We start from the raw sequence: 19972 nt of genomic DNA, 5'->3' as shown, positions 1-19972 counted from the left end.
GACTTTTAAATTATAGGCTTTGTTGCAAACATGGCAACCTCTACTTGAGTATTGCAAAGTTGTTAATGAATAAAATCATATTTATTTCTCACATCTACATTAAACACATAATCATGCTTATGTCACTACTGCTACCGTATAAAATATTTACAGATAATAATAAAATATTTAAGTTTAAAAAAAGTTAAGTATTGTATCAGTTTTTTGAGATTTGCTCAAAATAAAGAAAGATGGATTTTGCCGGGTTCGCAAGTAGTACCATCATTTACATAATTTGTTATTGAAAAAAAAAATCTACTTCCATAATACACACACCGAAATTCATTCGAAAAAAAAATCTGCTCTAGAAGACATTGTGATAGCTTTTACTTTACATATATTTTTTTTTTTATCAAGCCTTCAAAATGGAATATCAAGTAGGCGAAAATGAGTAATAATAATAAGTAATAATAAAGAAAACAGTAAAACTGCCAAAACTACTCACAATATTTGTGCAGTGTACGATAAAGATGCTATGAATTATTAATTAATTAGTTGTAACACAATGAAGAATACGCCATTTACTAATTTGTTGTATTTATTTTGTTGCGTCCTCTTGTTCAATCAATGATTACCCAAACGTTTTGAAGCATGAAACATGTCATAAATAATAATTAATATCTCAAGCATCCACACAAACATAAGCTACGTATACTTATACATATTTGAAAAATTGTATCATATTTCTAAACTAATTTTATCTAATCAAACTATTTCAATCAACTTTTGAGCTTCACAGATGCATGTACAAAGATGATAGATAAAATTCACTTTCTGAATATACCTTGCACTATACAAGGTCAATAGTGCTGAAACCTCCCGTATAAAAACATATTCGAAAAATTTGCAAAACTTGTTTACAATTAAACGTTTTTTCATGATAACCGGAAATGACAAGATGTACAAAATATTTCAATCCAACTGTTTTTTTTTCCATACTGGCAAAAATCGTGACCTAAAAAATAAATAAGGAAATAAAAGTAACGCAAATTTTTTTTTGCAATGTTAACGTTTTGGTATTAAGGTGTTTTAAAAATATTTTTTACTAAGGATATCAACAGTAACACGGAAAATACATTTTAAATAGTATAAAATAAAAAACATGCAATAAAACCAATAAAAGATATTCACAAGTATATAGTAAATAGAAACAGACACATTCTTCAAAAAATTTATTAAAATTAAAAATAAATGCATTCTGAAAATAAATCATGTTTTCATTTCACTTGTGTTAATTTTGTTTTTCTTTCCTTTTTCTTTTCCTTTTTTTCGTGTCCATGTCATACCATTTATAATATATGCTATTGACTTTTTAATAATTAAAAAAGGAATGGCCCACGCTCAGACGCTGAAGTTTTTGTGGGCATTTTTTACAATTCATGTTATGGCTTAATTTTTAGATGTATTTTTTTAAAGCGTATTTTTGTCTCTTTGTAAATAATATGTGAATGAAAAAATAAACGAATACAAAAATACTCGGTTGGGTTGACTTACTTAAACTAACTTGATTGAGATGGCTCGGCATTACCAACCCCTTTGATCTATTTATAGGCCACGTTCCTCAGTTCTTCATGTCTCCATGGCGTGAATATACTGCAATTATTGCTTATAGCTGATTGAAAATATTACTAATAAACTTAAGGGACTAACGTATATATTCAAAACAATTCGAAATATAATTATTGTACAGGAACTTTAAAAGATTTATTTTGAATTGTGCCAATCAATTTTGGAATACGGTATAATCGGTTGAGGTGGTGCGAGTGACACAGTTTTAAATAGTGTATTTGTTGCACAAAAATCAATAATTAAAATAATGCTCCAGAGTCCCGATACAGACATCTACTGAAGAAATATTTCATAAATGACAACTTATGACACCAAAACAAGTATACGCTAAATCAATACTAACTTATATATTCAAAAACTACTCTTACTCAAATTAAAGACATAACCCACACAATACATCACATACAAATAATATTATCACTAGATCCTCAACACAAAGACAGCTTAAACAAATAGAAACTAAAACCACTTTCGGACAAAGGGATTTTGAGTATTACTCAATTAAAAACTTCCACTATCGATTAAAACAATTAGTAACGAGAAAATGTTTTAAAAGGCTATATAAATAAAATGGATTGTCTCATTCACCCATACCAGTATTGAATCAGCTGCTCCACAACTGTATAGCTTATGTTAGGTTTTTGTTATTTTCATTGTGTGTTTTGTAATATAAATAATATAGATGTACATAAATACCTTGTTTTTAAAACTGTCTGTATATTTGTTAATTATCTTTGTTTTTTAAGTAAGTCTTCTTTGTTTATTCTAAAAGCAATTTGTAATTTCAAAAAAGTATAAGATTAAGTGTCTTCGGCACGGAAAACCCCAGTGAGGTCACATTATTTATATTATTAATTATTGTTTATAAGCGAAAAATATGAATAAATAAATAAATATGTTAACTGACATTTGATGTGAATGACTGTTTATCATTCAGACTATGTATTGGATTCAATATAAAATTACGACTTGCTTCATCGAACGTTGCTCCATATTTCAGGTGAAATAATTTAGCTCGTGTGCGTGTCATCGATCAATTGACTATGACCCTTACACATGTAAGGGTGTGTGTGTGTGTGTGTGTGTGTGTGTGTATGTGTGTGTGTGTGTGTGTGTGTGTGAAGGTGTGTGTGTGTGAAGGTGTGTGTGAAGGTGTGTGTGAAGGTGTGTGTGTGTGTGTGTGTGTTTGTGTGTGTGAGGGTGAGAAGACATTGGTAGACTTGTTAAATACATTCGGGTACCTAAACAAACATAAAAAAGTTGTAACATCATCGATGACTTAAAGATGAGCACTAAGTTAAAAACTATTACTTGTGTTTATAATATTACATACAAGCTATGTTGGCTCGGTTGGTAATAGGGGGAAATTAGTTATCATATCACAACAGAAATTTATAATATTCTAGAGAAACGAATATGGAAGTCGACGCATCTACGACTTGTTATTGGCTGGCTTAAATGGTCACATTACATACTGTGTAACATTCACCATCTACCTTTATTCAAATGTATACATATGGTGACTATATTCGAATATATATTCCTTCAAGTCTTCCATCTATTAAGAGCCAAAACCTTTACTGATGCGGGTGAGATTCATCTGATCGAATGATTATAACGCCTGAAAAATCGTTTTTTAACTTTACAAACCCCAACAAATAAATGAATTGAAGAAATATAGATGTTCAAATATAGACAGAATGGTGAATGTTACCCTGTGTGTAAAATGGCCACATAAACCAGCTAATGACAGGTCATTAGCCCTGTAGTTTCTGTTCTAATATGGTTATATTATCAGCTCTCTAAGGGATTGAACCAGTTCTTGTCTACGAAAATCTGGACAAACTCAAATACCCATTTATCAAAATACCCCATCACCACATATCGTCACAATTTATTTTATCTGAAATACGAAAATAATTATGTATACACACATATCTAATTTTTACTAAATACAATAAATGATATCAAACTTTCTATTGTGTTAATACAAACGAGTATGTATTCAAATCTAGTAAAAGCAAAGCATTGCCTGTTTTATCTCGTAATTAATAAAATAAGAAGAATTAATCATTAACTACCGGACTCATCATTGCCATTAGTTGTCAAGGTATTACGTATAAACCTGTTAATTAATTAAGATAAATTATAATACACATATTGACAAACTTTAAAGATGGTTGTTAGTTTTTAAAACACAGCACTCTCAAACATCACGAGTAGAAAAAAAATTACGTTTCGATACTTGTGTTTGTCTTTATGTTTGTATACAAATACTAGATTATTATATTAAGGGAATTAAATAAGATTGACAAATTTTCAATTAGATATGGATAACTTCCTTAACAAAGAAATGTGGATCTGTCTTATGATTAAGTTAACATATAAAAAAGTTATTTTTTCAAGACGGGTATACGAAAGTCTAGACATTTACAAGGCTAACGATTTGTCATTGACTGGGTTAAGTGGCCACATTTCACACGGTATAATATTCACTATTTTGCTTATGTTCAAACATCTTTGTTCCTTCAATTCTTCCAAACGTTAATCTTTATATTTAATAAGTTTGAATTATTTGGTCGGTGGAGGGGCGGTGACGGTTTCTGGTTCTACCGATAAGATTTGTTTATTCCGGTTTACTAACAAGCTAGTGAACTAACATACCCTGTCACCGTCATAATTGGGAAAATTAGATTAGGGGTGACGCACAAATTGACTTTATATTCTAAAGTTGCTCTGACGGCGATAGGAGCAACGAAAGCAGTATCAAAGAATTCGTGAAAAAAATAAAACATTTTGTTTAAAAAAGCTAAAAAATGTTTTTGTAATGTGCAGATCTGAGAAAAGGCTACAAGACCTTTAAAACGCGTCATTGTCTCAATGTTTATCTTTTTGAAGTTAAATAGCTGAATCCTTACATGTAATACATATAAATATACAGTATATATTACACATTTATATTTACATTATATTTATATTTACATATAAATATACATTGAAAAAAAAAACATCTTAAAATTAAGCTATAACATGAATTGGAAAAAATGCCCACAAATACTTCAGCGCTGAGCGGGGGCCATTCCTTTTTTGAATATTACAAAGTTTATATCATATATATATATGGTATGATATGAACATGAAAAGAAAAGAAAAGAAAAATAAAAGAAAAACCAAATAAACACATGTTGATATTACGAAAACATGATTTGTTTGCCGTATGCATTTATTTTTTTTTTGTTTTAATTTACATATTTACAACAGAAATGAATAATATTTTAGATAAAGGAGTACAGAAGTCTAGGCATCTCCAAGGCTAATGACTTTTCATTGGCTGGTTTAAGTGGCAATTTAAACACCCATATTTTTTCAACGATGTCTACCAACTGTTCTATGTCTACAGGATTCGTCAGGTCGTCGTCCTTATGTTTTATTTTATTTTTCTGAATTCGTGTTTTTCAAAAAATGAAAATATTGTTTACGTCCCAAAATGCGTTAGAGTAACTGCTGAAAAAGTAATTAATTTGTATTGTACTTTATCAAATACTTTGTATTATATGATAAAATAAATAAAAATATAGGTCGATTTTACACTGCAATATTTCACGTTTCTGTAACACATGACCGAGATACAATGATTGTGTTTTTCCAATGCAGTATCCTATGCACCATCAGGTCTGGATTAAGATTTGATGATGATGATGTACCTAATTTAAAAAAAACAATACTTACTAAGCAAAAAGATTCCCCTATATTTTTTTACAAATATGTATTTTAGCAAATTTCTGTTTTATTATTATTTTTTAAATCATTTTATTTGCACCACACCAGGACTTGAGGCCTAGTTATAATAGTGAATTACAGCACAGTACGCCCGGGCTTGAGAAAAATCTTTTTAATTTTTGAGTTTTCATTAGGAATCGAACCCAAAACCATTGTCTCTTCTTCATTTAAAATAAATAAATTAATTAATAGGTCAATGATTAAGTAATAAAATGTAATTGTCCGGCTTGAAACGGGATTCGTAACCTTACCCTTGTAAACTGGGCAAAGTTTTTGACAAAAATATGTAAATAAGATAAAATATAAAAATACATAAAATAAAAGTAGATTGTAATAGAAAAAAAAGCATTTACATTTTATGTTACTATATTTATTATTAACAAAAAAATATTGAAAACATTAAAAATACATTTTTTTGTATGTATACAATAAACACATATCTATATACAATATACACATGCATACAGTGAAACTCCGCTTATCCGATCTCCAGTCATCGGATTGGCCGAATATCATGAAATAAAAAAATAAAGGAGTTGTGAATAAAACAAATAATATGGGACGCTGTCGGCCGGCGCGTTTTTTCGTCAAAATAATAAATATTTTTGTTTTTATGTGATTACGTCTGACGCTCATCAATCCACACAATTAGAATTTTATAGTATACGAACAACTTTAATAATTCCCGCATTCAATATTTTCAGTTTTATCAAATTGACAATGTTCGCTAAATTTTGGGGTGAGTATATTACAATGCCAGCACGTTTTTTTGAAAATCATAATTCAACTTTTTTATATGTAAAATATTTAACTTTTTTTTTTATGTTAAGTTCGGGAAATTTTACTACGTGATCAAATTAGAAATAATTTTCTCTTCAAAATCGTTTCGTGTTTATTATGGTAATTCGAATTACGCTTTCATTAATTGAATAATTTATTTATACATTTCATTAAAACGTTTTACGATGTAAAATTCTTTTAAGTGAAAGAATTCTCATTCTAACAAAATAAATATAAAACTGGTTTATTTTAAACCACTTTTTTTTGTAAACTTTACACTTCTCATCTTAAAAACAACGTGATAAAAAGACTGGACTTATTGGCTCCATATGTATAGATGTAATTTTTAGGAATCACTGAAAAATAAAATAAGATAGAATTTATCAGTAAGTTTACCTTTGTTAGGCTCGTGGTGAAGTGGTCATCGCGTTTGCCTAGCATGCAAAAGGACTCGGGTTCTATTTTTGACATGGCTGCTAAAAATACATTTCTTTAAAAATATTGTTTTTATATCATAATATTTGATTGTTCTTTTTTATGTTTTTTCGTTGTAATTTTACTGTACATGTTTCAAGTCTTTTTTTTGTAATTTCTCAATTTTTATTGCAATACAGTAAGATTTTTATTATTATAATCTAGAATGTTTCATAGTCCCTGGACTGGCACCTGAAGCGTAATTCTCATCATGTTACCTTTGTGTTACATAAATTATCAAGATACGCTGCAATTGGTCTACCAATGCAGTGCCCTTTTCACTCGTTATATTTCCATTGTTATAGTTATGCAATTTTATCATTTTTTGTTATGTATTTAAATATTTTATTTTTTTTCTTCATATTTACGTTCAATATATGCTAAAGGCAATTTATGCCGTTTATGTAAAAATAAATAAATAAATAATAAAGCTTGTATAGTTTTGAAACCAGTCGATAGAAGAAAAAAAAGACGTGGGTAAAAACAAAGTGTAATGAATAACCACAAAGTTAGTGCTGCAACTATAAATTTTAATATTTATTATATCTTAGTTTATTTTTACACCCGCGAGGTTCTAATTTCCAGCTGGAAATTAAAAAGTTTTTATAAATGATTTACTTTTGTTATATATTTACTTAATAAGAAAAGATTTTTCCGTCATGAACATTTATTATTGTGATAGAAATGGAAGTGTAAAAATTGATCTATTTTTAAACAGATATGTCTTGTGATCTGAAACAAGCATTTATTTTGCAGTTGTTGACTGCCAAAACTTGATTTAAGAGAATAACTTATACAAGTGTGACATAATTTTTAGTAGAAAACACGAAGCATAACATGTTTGTCGGTCAAATAATTCGCTAAAAAGAAAACAAAGATGTTTTCAATCCAGAAATTGTTTTCACGAAAATTCCGAGATTTAAAAATAAGTTATTATAAACATAAACTGGAAATTTGTGAAATTAACACCTTAAAAAATACGTAACAAAATAAATTAAAAATTTAGCAGGTCAGTAATAAGCACTAGATAAAAATAAACTAACAAAAAAAACTTAGCCTAAAATCTGGCAAATTTATTTTATATTTATTTTTCAGTATCATTTCTTCGTACAACTGTGCTGTCAGTCGAAGACAAGCTGCTTGGTTAAGTTTAAGTAAGTTATTTATTTGATTACGAAGTGCCATTCCGGTAACTGTAAAGTTGTTTCTTAAGACAAATTCGTTTCGTGGCCAAACAAATTAAAGAAAGTGTGATCATCGAGAGCGTTAATCTTCTAGAAAATAAAATAAATTTAAGTTAATGCAAATAAAACTAAAAGGGAGTTGAAGGTGGCATAAGGCGTACAAATGGTAGGTTTTTCTAAATAAAAGCACAAATATTTTTATTTATCTTATAAAAATATATTTTTTAAATTTATTGCAACAGAGAGGGAAAACATTGAAAAAAAGGAAAATGGAAGTCTTAATATAATCCTTATAGACTTTATACTTAGGAAGTCAATTGCACTTGATCGAGGAATATTCGTCTCCTCCTCCCGTAAATTCTAAGAGCTAGAGTATGCCGATGATGCGGTTATAACTGACGATTCAGTCACGGGTCTTAAGGCCACTGTAGAAAGCCTAAATAGGTACTCCGCAGGCATGGTTTTAAAAATCAATACGGCCAAAACCCATGTACTGTGAAACACTTTTTGCCACGATGCCTAAAATCCCCTGACCTGAACCAAGTCATCGAAAGGGTCGTGAGTTTCAAATACCTGAAATTTTTTGATTTTGACTAATTGTCATATACGTGGCTCTTTTTATTTCAACATCATGCATCTCAGATAAAATTACTTTGTCAAAAAAGTTTTAAAAAACAACATTTAAAAAAATGCCTAGGATAATATATTTGTCATACACATGAACGTATTAAATAAATTGAAAAATTAAAATCGAAAATGGCATTAGTATCTACTTAAACTTTTGTGTTCTTCAAATACCTATTTTGGACATTTATTACAATAATTTATACGGCATATTTACAGTTTACGCGAATGTGAATTTTCCAATGCGGTAAACATGCAGTTAAAAACGGTACGGTAAACTTATTATTAATATTATCAATTACGCCAGTTAGAAAATTAGAAAGTTTTGTAAATACGTAATCTATTTATTAACTTACTATTCTTCAAATCAAACAGTATTTAATATTGCATGATGTATAAGAGAACAACTTTTCAAAATAAAATCAATTTCAGATTATCAATAGTATATTTATAATGGATATAGACGGAGCGGGAATAAAATAATACTTTCAAAAAAATATTGAATAAAAACAAAATGTATGTTTATTTGAAAGGGAAAAGAGATCGTAAAGTTTTAAATAGGTACGTAACATTTTACATTTTTTTTTAAATATAGGACTACCTACATTCCTCACTTCTCTCTCTATTTCCATGTACTCGTATTATAAAGGCAGTAAATATTTATAAACCAAAATAAACAATAATATATTAAGAAAATACAAGAAAATAATAAGGTTATTTTGTTGGAAAAATATACGCTTATAATATATGTGTTGGCTGTATGGCTTTACACAATGTAAATAAGCCATAGATTAAACAATTTTTCATATAAATAAAATAATTGGGAAATTTCGATGAAAAGATAGATAAGTATTTATGGTGCATTGACTGTACCACATTACACAATGAGAGTAACTTTGCATGTAATTTATGTATTTTTTGTTAACACAATGTGTACTACAGTGTAGGTAAAGGTGACAGTGAATTGTTGTATTTGCATGTTGATGTAGTGAGTGTCATGACGTAGAGACAGGTACGTCTCGAACCAGTTAGACATTGAAAGTCGATAAATGGTTATATACTAATATCGTAGGCAACTGAAATGGCTCAACATTAGACAGCGGAGAGACTATCACTCCCTCTCACTTCTGTTCAATGTACTACATAGTCCTAACACTCCTATATACCTGCGTGAAAAAATTCAACGATTATCAGTTCATGGTTTACCTCATCGTTCTAATTCTCAAGGTACTCTCTTAATACCCATCCACAACTCTTCTTTCTTCTCTAACTCATATAGTGTCCATGCGGCTCGACTGTGGAATCATCTCCCATCCACCATCAAAGATGTTACTACATTATCTCTGTTTAAATCACGTCTGAAAAAACATCTCCTTTCTCTTCCTTAATCTCTCATCCTTTTTTTTCCTCTTTTTTTTCCCATTGAGTAATAGTTTTGATTTAAGGTTATTTATAAACAAATACCTTTAATTCTATTTTTGTATATCTTTAGCTTTTTAATCTTTTTTTTTCTATTGAATATGTTCTGTAACTTGAATTATAAAAATAAAACTTTCATGTTATAGGTTGGTTGGAAGAAATTGCCATTTGGCAATAAGCCCGCCAATATACAAATACAATAATGTACAAAAAATTAAATGAATTAACAAACATTAAAAAAACTAAAAATAATTATGAAAATAATTAAAAATAATAAATGTGTATTGTATTGTGTATGTAGTAAAAGATTTTATGGCGTAGAGGTTCTAAGATATAATATATTTATGTGCACATATTACATACCTTACGCGATTCCATTACTATTAGAACGTAAGCCCCCTCCTAGGGTGCAAATTACAAAGGATATAAATTTGCCACCTGACTCGTATTTGCTCGCTGTACTACCAATTATGCTCACTGGTATTATTTACAAACGTAGGATTCCTCAGGGTATACACGCAAACACACATTCAAGTTACTTTATTAATCACAGAAATACCCCGAACACGCAAAAAGGATGTACAAGTAATCCACGAAAAAAAAATTAAAAAAATTAACTAAGTGCCATCATCAAAAATAGAGTCCATAAATCGATGACACACACATGCACCAAATTATTATTTTCAGGAAAAACCTGGACCGCAAACGAAAGAAAGCAACTAAGCGTTTCTTTTTAGCAGAATATAAAGAAGTCATTAAAATAATTCCAGTTTTCATATTTTTTTTATTTTTTTATTTTATTTATTTATTTTTTATTTACATACAATATTACATTTTAGTTATTTTAAAACATTTAAAAAAAAAAAATTTTTTTACAGGACTCACCAAGCCAATGAATATGGCTTGTCGGTAAAGATCCTTTACAATTAATCATATGATAGTCCTACATGGTTATATAATAATAATGACTACTAACTTAGATATAAGGAGCGAAAAAAAGGACATGTAATTTATGCTTTCAAAAAAATATTTAGAAGATGTAAAAAAAAACAAAAAATAAGTGAATGATAACGCAATTTTAAGATAAAAAATAAATACAGAACCGGAGTACCAAAATTTTAAACAGAAGTGTGTACATATTTAATAGGCAAAAAGCATTTTATTAAAAACATTATTTTTTAACATATCCATATCTATATCTATATCTATATGTAAGTCTATATCTATATATCATCATCATCCATATCCATACATATTTATACCCGTACATGCACACATACATATCCACACATACATATATGCACATATAAACACATACATACATACATACATATGAACATACATATAGACACATAAACATCCATGAGAATATTATAAAATCTATTTTATATATATCTATATTTACAAATAATATATTTTTTTAAATATATAAACTCCTGATAGAATAGCCAGTCTATTATTTTGCCCTATATCGTTCTAAAAAACATATAAATATAAAGCATTCAACAATATTTTGAGTTTGTCCAATATTTTGTAGAAAATGACTGGATTCAACTCCCTGGGGAGCTGTTTATATTAACATATTACTGTAAAGAATTCAACAAAAAACAAATAAATATAAAGCATACAACAATATTTTGAGTTTGTCTAAATTTTTGTAGAAAAGGACTGGATTCAAATCCCTGGGGAGCTGTTTATATTAACATATTACAAGAGATATGAAAAACATTTAAGAGAAGGTAATATAGAAGTCTAGGCATCTACAGGGCTTATGACCTGCCAATGGCTGGTTTATGTAGCCACTTAACACACTGTGTAACATTCACTATTCTGCCCATATTTTAACATCTATATTCCTTCAATTCTTTCACCTGTTGATGTTTGTAAAGTTAAAGAGCTGAAACATTTATTTATGCGGGTGAGATTCATGATAAATTCACCTAGTCCATGAAAAAGTATAGAAATTTAAAAAATAACATTTTCAGGCGTTGCCTAGTATGTAGGTGAAATAATTCAATTAGATGAATCTCACCCGCATTATTAAAGGTTTTACCTCTTTGACTTCACAAACATTAACAGATGAGAGAATTGAAGGAAAATAGATGTTCAAATATAGGCAGAATGGTGAATGTTACAGTGTGTAAAGTGGCCACTTAAATCAGCCATTGACATAAGCCATAAGCCCTGTAGATGCCACCCTGTCTTTACAAACAAATCTCGCTTCTTCTACATTCAAACATCTTCTCATGCACGCACGCCGATTATTCCTACTCTAGCCATGTCCATCTACAAATATTTTATGGACTTGTTCGTGCCATGTTTTTCTCGGTCTTCCTCGGTTTCTGCATCCATCAACATTTGCATCGTAGATCTTTTTAGCCGTTTTTTTCGCTATCCATTTGCTCTACATGTTCAAACCAAAGCAGCACCCGTTTCTTGATTCTGTCGATAATGCACGTCCCAGCCTTAAATAGTTCACGGATCTCGACATTTGTGCACCTATTATACATCGTTTTACCACACATATGCCTGAAGGATCGCATTTTGAGAGCATTTTACCTACTTTCATTATTATTTTTCTAGTTTCATATTTAGCTCACATACATTAGAGTTGGAACTAGAACTCCATTGTGAACTGCTAGTTTTGCCTCCCGCGATAAACTTTTGTTTTCCAAAGTAGATCTTAATATAAATGCAGAACTCTTGAAAAGTCGTAAGAAACAATAAAGTCTGGGCTTGTCACGTTTTATTGGCTGGTTATGTAATCAGTATGATTTGGTAACATTTATCATCCATCTTTGAAGACAAATAATTAATTAATTCCGTAACCCTTTAAGCCCAGGTATATTTTAAAAATATGAACAAAATGTTTTGATTATTTTCTCACTTACTTACCGAAATGAAAATCTACCAAGTTGTTTTTTTATTTACTGGTATCTCTAAGTACGTCTCTTTTTTTTCGCTCATGTCGGTAGTCGGCATGCTACAGAAAAGTTTGTTTTTATGTTTAACAGCTGACTTTTGCATTGTTCTTTTATTTTGCTGAGAATTTTCGTGGTCTAATGATTTTTAAGACAAGTTGTGAATGTTTTTCATTACACTAAAACTATTTTGATTGAATAAACATAGCTGTACCTTGAAGCATAACCCGCAGGAGTCACATTTAACAAATTGTTTAGAGCAGAAGATTTCGTGATTTTGCGTTTACCGAAACATGATAACGTTTGAACCAAATGAGATAATTTCAATAAACATATGTAGGTATAACATTTAATATACAAAATTGATAATTTGGAAAACATATTATAAAAACGCATCTGGGACTACCATTTTTTTTCATTGAGGTGATTCTAAACGAAATGTGAAACTAATTATTAATAGGTGGCGCTTTTAATTAGTTTGCGGAAACTCAACACTTTATTGATTGTAACAAATAAGTAAAACAATATAATTTAGGTCCTTTTCACAAAATGGTAAACAAAACAAAAAATAATATAAATATTAAAAATAAGAATCACCTTAAAACGAAGAGGACTTTAGATTAAAAAAAAATTAAGTGGACTTCGGTGTTTTATTTACGAATAAAATAGCATATTGTGATAGTTACTGCATTTTAAACTTTAAACGGACGAAAAGTGGATTTCCATGTTTTACCCTCTAAGGTTCACAATATATACATATTGTTATATATATCCAATCATTTATTTATCAATCTTATTTTCAAACAAAAATTGATGGAATTTTTTTATTTTATTAATTAGAAAAGGTTTATTCATAACTCTAGTTTAACTAGAAAGAAAATGGCCTCTAAAGGTCATTTAAAAAATATCTTCGTAATTTTAAAGTAAATTAAGTAGGAAACGTTTTTATACAGTTCTTGCATTGTATATACACACATCTTAATAAATAATGTAATTTACTTCAATCCCACGATTTTTCTAATAAACATTTTTATAAAATTATGACTGGCTTGGAATCTTCAAACAAAATATATAGAAATTTATTTACATTACTACCATTAGAAGGATACATATTTCATTACTAAATTTATCAAGTTTGTACACAGAAGCCATTTTTTTATGTAACAAAAATTCGCATTATAAGTGTGTTTATCTTTTATTGTTATATATTCAAACGGAATCATTTTTCATTTATATTTTTCTTTTATACATATATATGAGCCTGAGATATGCAAGTTTCCACAAACCCTTAAAACTGCGAAAACTTTTGGCCCTAGTAAAATAAAAATGGCCGCCACACGAAAACCAAAATCCAAAATCATCGCCGTACTCTTAGGAATGCAACTTGGATACACAACAAATTGACGCTTTTAATGTAAATACATTTGTTTGAAAGTGGAGAAAGGAAATCACATTATATTCGAAAAAACTAGCCTTCAAAAAATCTTAACGGTTGCGAGAAAAATGTAAAAGGGAAATATCACCGAAACCGATAAAAATATAAAAAATAGATTTAAAACAATTAATTGTATTTTCAAAATCAATATGGATACGGTGGAAAAGAATTGTTTTAATTTGTAACTTTAAAAAGAAAAATATAAAAAATGTCACTAGAAAAACGCGACATGTTTGGCATTGATAGTTGTGACGTCAAGATTCATGACGGTGTTCTACAAATACGGTGCGGCCTCCGTGGTGTAGTGGTCAAGACGCTTGACTCACGCACGGAAGGTTCCGGGTTCGATTCCCGGTGAGAACACAAAAATTAAAATGTGATTTTTCTCAAGCCTGGGTGCTCTGTGATGTAATTCACCACTGTAATTAGGCCTCCTGGCCTGTTGTGGTGCAAAAAAAAAATATTTAATGGTTTGGAACAAAGTTGATAATGAACATAAATCGTGACATATTAGGGACGTGGCCAATGCAAGGACCGTTTTTGCAGGAATTCGAAATTACAAATTTAAAAATAAGTTGTATTTTACTGATAAGTAGCAATTTTTTTTTTACTTGACAGTTTTTCATAGATCCTATGATACATGTAAAAAAAGTGTTTTTTTCCTATTGCCGAGCCTCACGTTTCTTGCGTGCAAACACGTTATTTTTTCACCCCACCATGAAAAACAGGGTTAAATGAAAATGATACTTATGAGACAAATTTCCTGGATTAAGTGATGAAAACGTTAAGGAAAGCATTTTTGTTGAGCAACGAATTTTTTTTTGTTTTTGAATAGAGAGATAAGGAAAGTTTGGAAGTCTAAAAAGGAGATTTATTCATTTTTGGTAACTAAACATAAGATAATTACTCTCAGTTGATAACCGTACGTCTGCAAATTCTATCAACTCGGATGCAACATGTCCCTTTAAATCAATTTTCTCCACTCCCACTAGGACTTTTTTCTCCTGGTTGTGGAGCTGTCAGTGATGACACTGAGAATTATTGGATTAGGATATTTCTGTAATAGAAATGCAACAGGGCCATTGGAATGAAGGAGTATTTACGGATTACTGCTGGTCTGTGTGTAAGCACACCGGAATTGACTTACAAGTGGCAAGCCAAATGAAAAAGATCTCATGAAACCATCACATGATTATCTTTACACCCAACTACCAGCCATTATCCTTTCGATTTTAAATTCTTAGAATGTTACTGTGGTGCAAAAAATAGAAATGACTTTCCAATGTTGCTGGCAAACGTTCGTTTTATGAATTCGTTGAAATATATTTATATTTATTTATTTACACCTTTTATCATAAAACCATTTTACGTTCACTTTGCCCAGCTAACAAGGGTACATACCCCGTTCCAAGCTAGGCAATTACATTCTAATACGATAATAGTTAACAAATTAATAGAAAGCACAGACAAATAAAATATAAACTTATCCGTATACACATTTTGATACATATACAAACACACAAACACACATACACATATATACACACACATACATACACCAATGCGCATACACATACATACATTCATAAAAACATAGACAATTTATTTATGCGAAACTTCATGGTTGCCTCTATAAATATATTATTTAAAATTATTCCTTATTTTTACATTTTATTTTCGACATCCAGTAAAAATCTCCAATCCGTGGCATGCATCAACTTTTCTGACTCCCTACGACCAATGTATGTATATATTTTTTTAAAAAGAGTCATTCTCTTGTGTTTGGCAAGTTAACAAAATAATATAAAACAGAAACAAAAATGCAACACAAATAAATAAATAAACAATTAAATATGAAAAAATAATATAACACAGATAACACTTTTTAGAAATTCTTCCACCTATTGTATATCACAGAAAAAAGAGGTGATATTTTTTTCGTCATATTCGTTTTTATCAGCCCAGAATAAGTCAAAATTTACCCATGACGCGAAGGCATCAACAAATAAATTAAAGGTTGTTAGCGAGTGTTACCACATTTTTTTAAAAAGGTGTTAAAGGGATAATACAAACCAGCATACTGGGTCACAAAGCCTAAAAGTCAAAGCGCTTTATGGCGTCGCTGCACTTCATCGGCCCTGCACGACAGAATTTTCTACAGAGTGCCACGCAGTGTAGCACAGCTGTTATGCGGTTTGATCTTAAGTCCTATTGGCTATCTATTGTTCGAATACTATTGTAAATATTTTACAACACCATGTGTTTATAGTTGACAAAATAAGAAAACTACAGATGCATATTTTTAACGGTAAGTTGTTTCTTTGTTTAAAAGTAGCGAGTACGATTACACGCCTTTGTAAATAATTCGATAACAATAACAAATTTTTCGCAACGCTACCAGTTTATTAAAATAACAACTCCGTCTGGCATTGAATTATACATTTTGTGTTGCATGCTTCTTTGGATTGTAATGGACCTTGTATCTTTATTTGTACTATCGGGTACTTGCAGGGGAACTCAGGGTAGAACGGGGTACAGAGGCGGAACGGGAAGGGGTCCTTAGGTACGCTATGTATAAAACTATATGCGTGACCTTCGATCCGATCGCAACGTTATGCTATATGGAGCAGCCGTTGTCCATTGTCAAAGTGCGCTTGGTCAAGACGCTTGATTCACGCACGGAAGGTTCCGGGTTCGATTCCCGGTGAAAACAAAAAAATTAAAATGTTATTTTTCTCAAGCCTGGGTGCTTTGTGATGTGATTCACTACTGTAATTAGGCCTCCTGGCCTGTTGTGGTGCAAAAAAAAATGTAAAAAAAAAATGTAAAAATGTAAGATTTCATCGAACGTCGGAGTAAAAGTTCGCAAATTCTAATGTTTGCTCTGCTACACCAAGATACCTAAAAATAAGGTGTTCCTTTGTTATTGGTAGCGTCCGCCTACTCCCAACTGAAGGAATGTCTCAATCGAATATAAAAAAAATTCTTTCAATGCTTTTCTTAATGCTTGGCAATCGCGATGGGAATCTTCCCCTTCAGGGAGGGTTAGCTTTCTTTTTTTTCCTTCAATTCGTCAGCGATTAGAATCTTTTTGGGTTATCTCCGATCACTGGACTACGCAGTTTTTTTAGATTATGGTAAATTTAATTCAATTAAAAATTATTTGTTTTTAATATTGTTGACTCCCCTTCGTGCGGCTGCGGATATCCTAACCAATCTTTTGAACACATCCTGTGGTCTTGTCCCTTTCCCCTTCTCTATAATTACCGAATGGTGCTTCTCGCTACTATCCGTGGCCTTGTTATAGGTCCTGTTGGATAAACAGATCTGGCGGCTTTTCAAAAGAATTTCAAGGCTTTTAAAAAGTTTTGTAATCATTTCGGCGAATTGATCATGTCCAATCAATTTAATCCCAGTCAGTGAAGAATTCACTTCCCTCTCTTCTCAATCCAATGAAGTACATATTATGTACTTCTGGATTACTTTCTTTCAGCACAAATATGCTAAGGCTACCAGATTTTAGAAAACTCCTTCGGGCAGCTTTTCTCGTTTGACAAGGAGCAAATTTTCCATGTATGTGGGCACCGCCAAGGAGACTTATGTTCTCAGATGCGGTGTGCGGTATGTGGTAGGCAAACTGCTACACCAATACAAATTACCAGTTCAGTATTTTTTTTAGAAAATTTTTATTACATGTGTATTTTAACATGCTTTTGACAAACTAGAAGTAAAGTGATAACTAAACTCGGATTTAAAATTTACACTAAAAATGTATTATGTAACTTAGTAGACATTATAATAATAAATATGTACATCTCCCCTCCCCTCTTTATCCTCTCTTCAAGCATTTTTGTCCTTATCCCGCCCAATTTACAGTAACTTAATGTTCTTAAAATTAATATTTAAAAAATCTTTGATTATTGAGTACATGAAAATAACATTTTTATTTGTATAAATTGTATGTATTTATTTGATATGTAATATATTTTCTTTACTAACTTTGTATACTATGTGGAAATCTGTTATTAGTTCTGAGTTTATACACTATATCTGTTTGTTTACTAAAAATATGTATTTAGAACTGTTGAATTCCCTAATGGAATAAAATAAAAATAAAATAAAATAAAGACCAACAATATAAACGGCCATAATTCTAGTGTTTTGAAGAACGCAACTTTTGGGGTACATTAGGTGAGGCACAATGGGGTGGTACCCCGTTAAGCCTGTGATAATATTGGGTGGTTGGAAGAAATTGCCGTTTGGTAATAAGCCCGCTTACGTACAAATAACATTATGCACAAAAAGTTTAATAAATAAATAATATTAATAAATAATTGATGCGGAAGCAAGTTTGTTTGTTACGGTTAAACGCCTTTGTCGTTACTTTTTCAACCGCTGGTAGTGAGAACAAATACAATTAAATCCAGCTGGCAGTCCTGATATACAAATGCTATGAACCAACCTGTTGATGCAGTTAAACGTTGAGAAATAAGTGGCGTGGCGCCATCTTATCGGTATGCACGAGAAATTCACAGTATTGTGATTTAGTTAATTATTTATTTTATTATTGGGATAATGTGCTTTGGGAAGGGGGAGATGGAAAATTTCTCTATTTTACAAACATTGTTTTTTTTTAATATTGATTATGCATTAAGGAAAATTTAAATTATGTTTAATTTGTAAAGAAATAAGTTAATGTACGAACAAATTGTCAAATTATAGTGCTTTTTTTTCAAACTCTTACACATTGCAATTAAAACATAGCTACGCCATTCCACCCCGGGTTCCCCCAATTTATTAATAATTTTTTAAGACACTTACAAGGAAGGATGAATATTAAAATAATACAAGCATAAAAGTTTTGTTTTTAAAGAGAAATATAAAAATAAAAAAAATCATCATCATTTCTCTTTCCGCACCCTGTGATGCATAAGGAACTTCATTTGAAAACCAAATAAAACGTGTTTTAATCACCTGTTACATGAAAGTAAGGGGACTAATCCTACGCTTCAGGTAAAAAAAAATTTTTTTAAATAACTATTTTTTTATAATTATTTTTAATTTTTTTTTTTTTCTTAAATTTATTGTAAAAAAATAGTATACATAATTAATAACAGAGAAAATCAACTTTCACGTCCACCCTGCCAGGAATCGAACCCAGGACAACAAAAATATTAAGCGAACGTGCTTACCACGACACAACGAGGCGGATACAACTGAACTCAATTTCTTCATTCATGATTTTTACCTAAAATTAGCCATTGAGTCATAAACCAGGGTTTTGGTTATATTTAACATACAAAACTGTTATTTTCATCACTCAGAAAAAAATAGTTAAATAATTATTAGTGAATTTAGATACGTTGACATGAATAGGGCTCTAGATCTGTCATCGGCTAATTGAAGTTATTGAAATGTATTGCAACAGAGGAGAAAAATATTTTTTGGTAGGGAATATGAATGTTAAGGCATTTACAGAGCTTATCACCGGTCATTAGCTTGTTTCTATGGCCAAATTACACTCAGTCACTGAGTAATATTAACCATTCAACCTATGTTTAAACATCAACATTACCTCAGTTCTTGTTGAGCTTGTTGAGAGAATCTGTTGCTTTTTGTGAAATAAAAGAGCTGAAACCTTCATTGATGTGGATCAGACTCATCTGACTGATTTATTTATTCTAGTTATTAGACAACGCTTGAAAATACTTTTATGTACTTCTCCTTACACCAGTTTATTTAATAAT

The sequence above is a fragment of the Micrasema longulum genome, unplaced genomic scaffold, assembly GCF_059751315.1.
Source record: "Micrasema longulum isolate JH-2025_06_02 unplaced genomic scaffold, ASM5975131v1 h1tg000557l, whole genome shotgun sequence".
NCBI classification, from domain to species: Eukaryota; Metazoa; Arthropoda; class Insecta; order Trichoptera; family Brachycentridae; genus Micrasema; species Micrasema longulum.
This window is presented reverse-complemented; position numbering follows the sequence as displayed.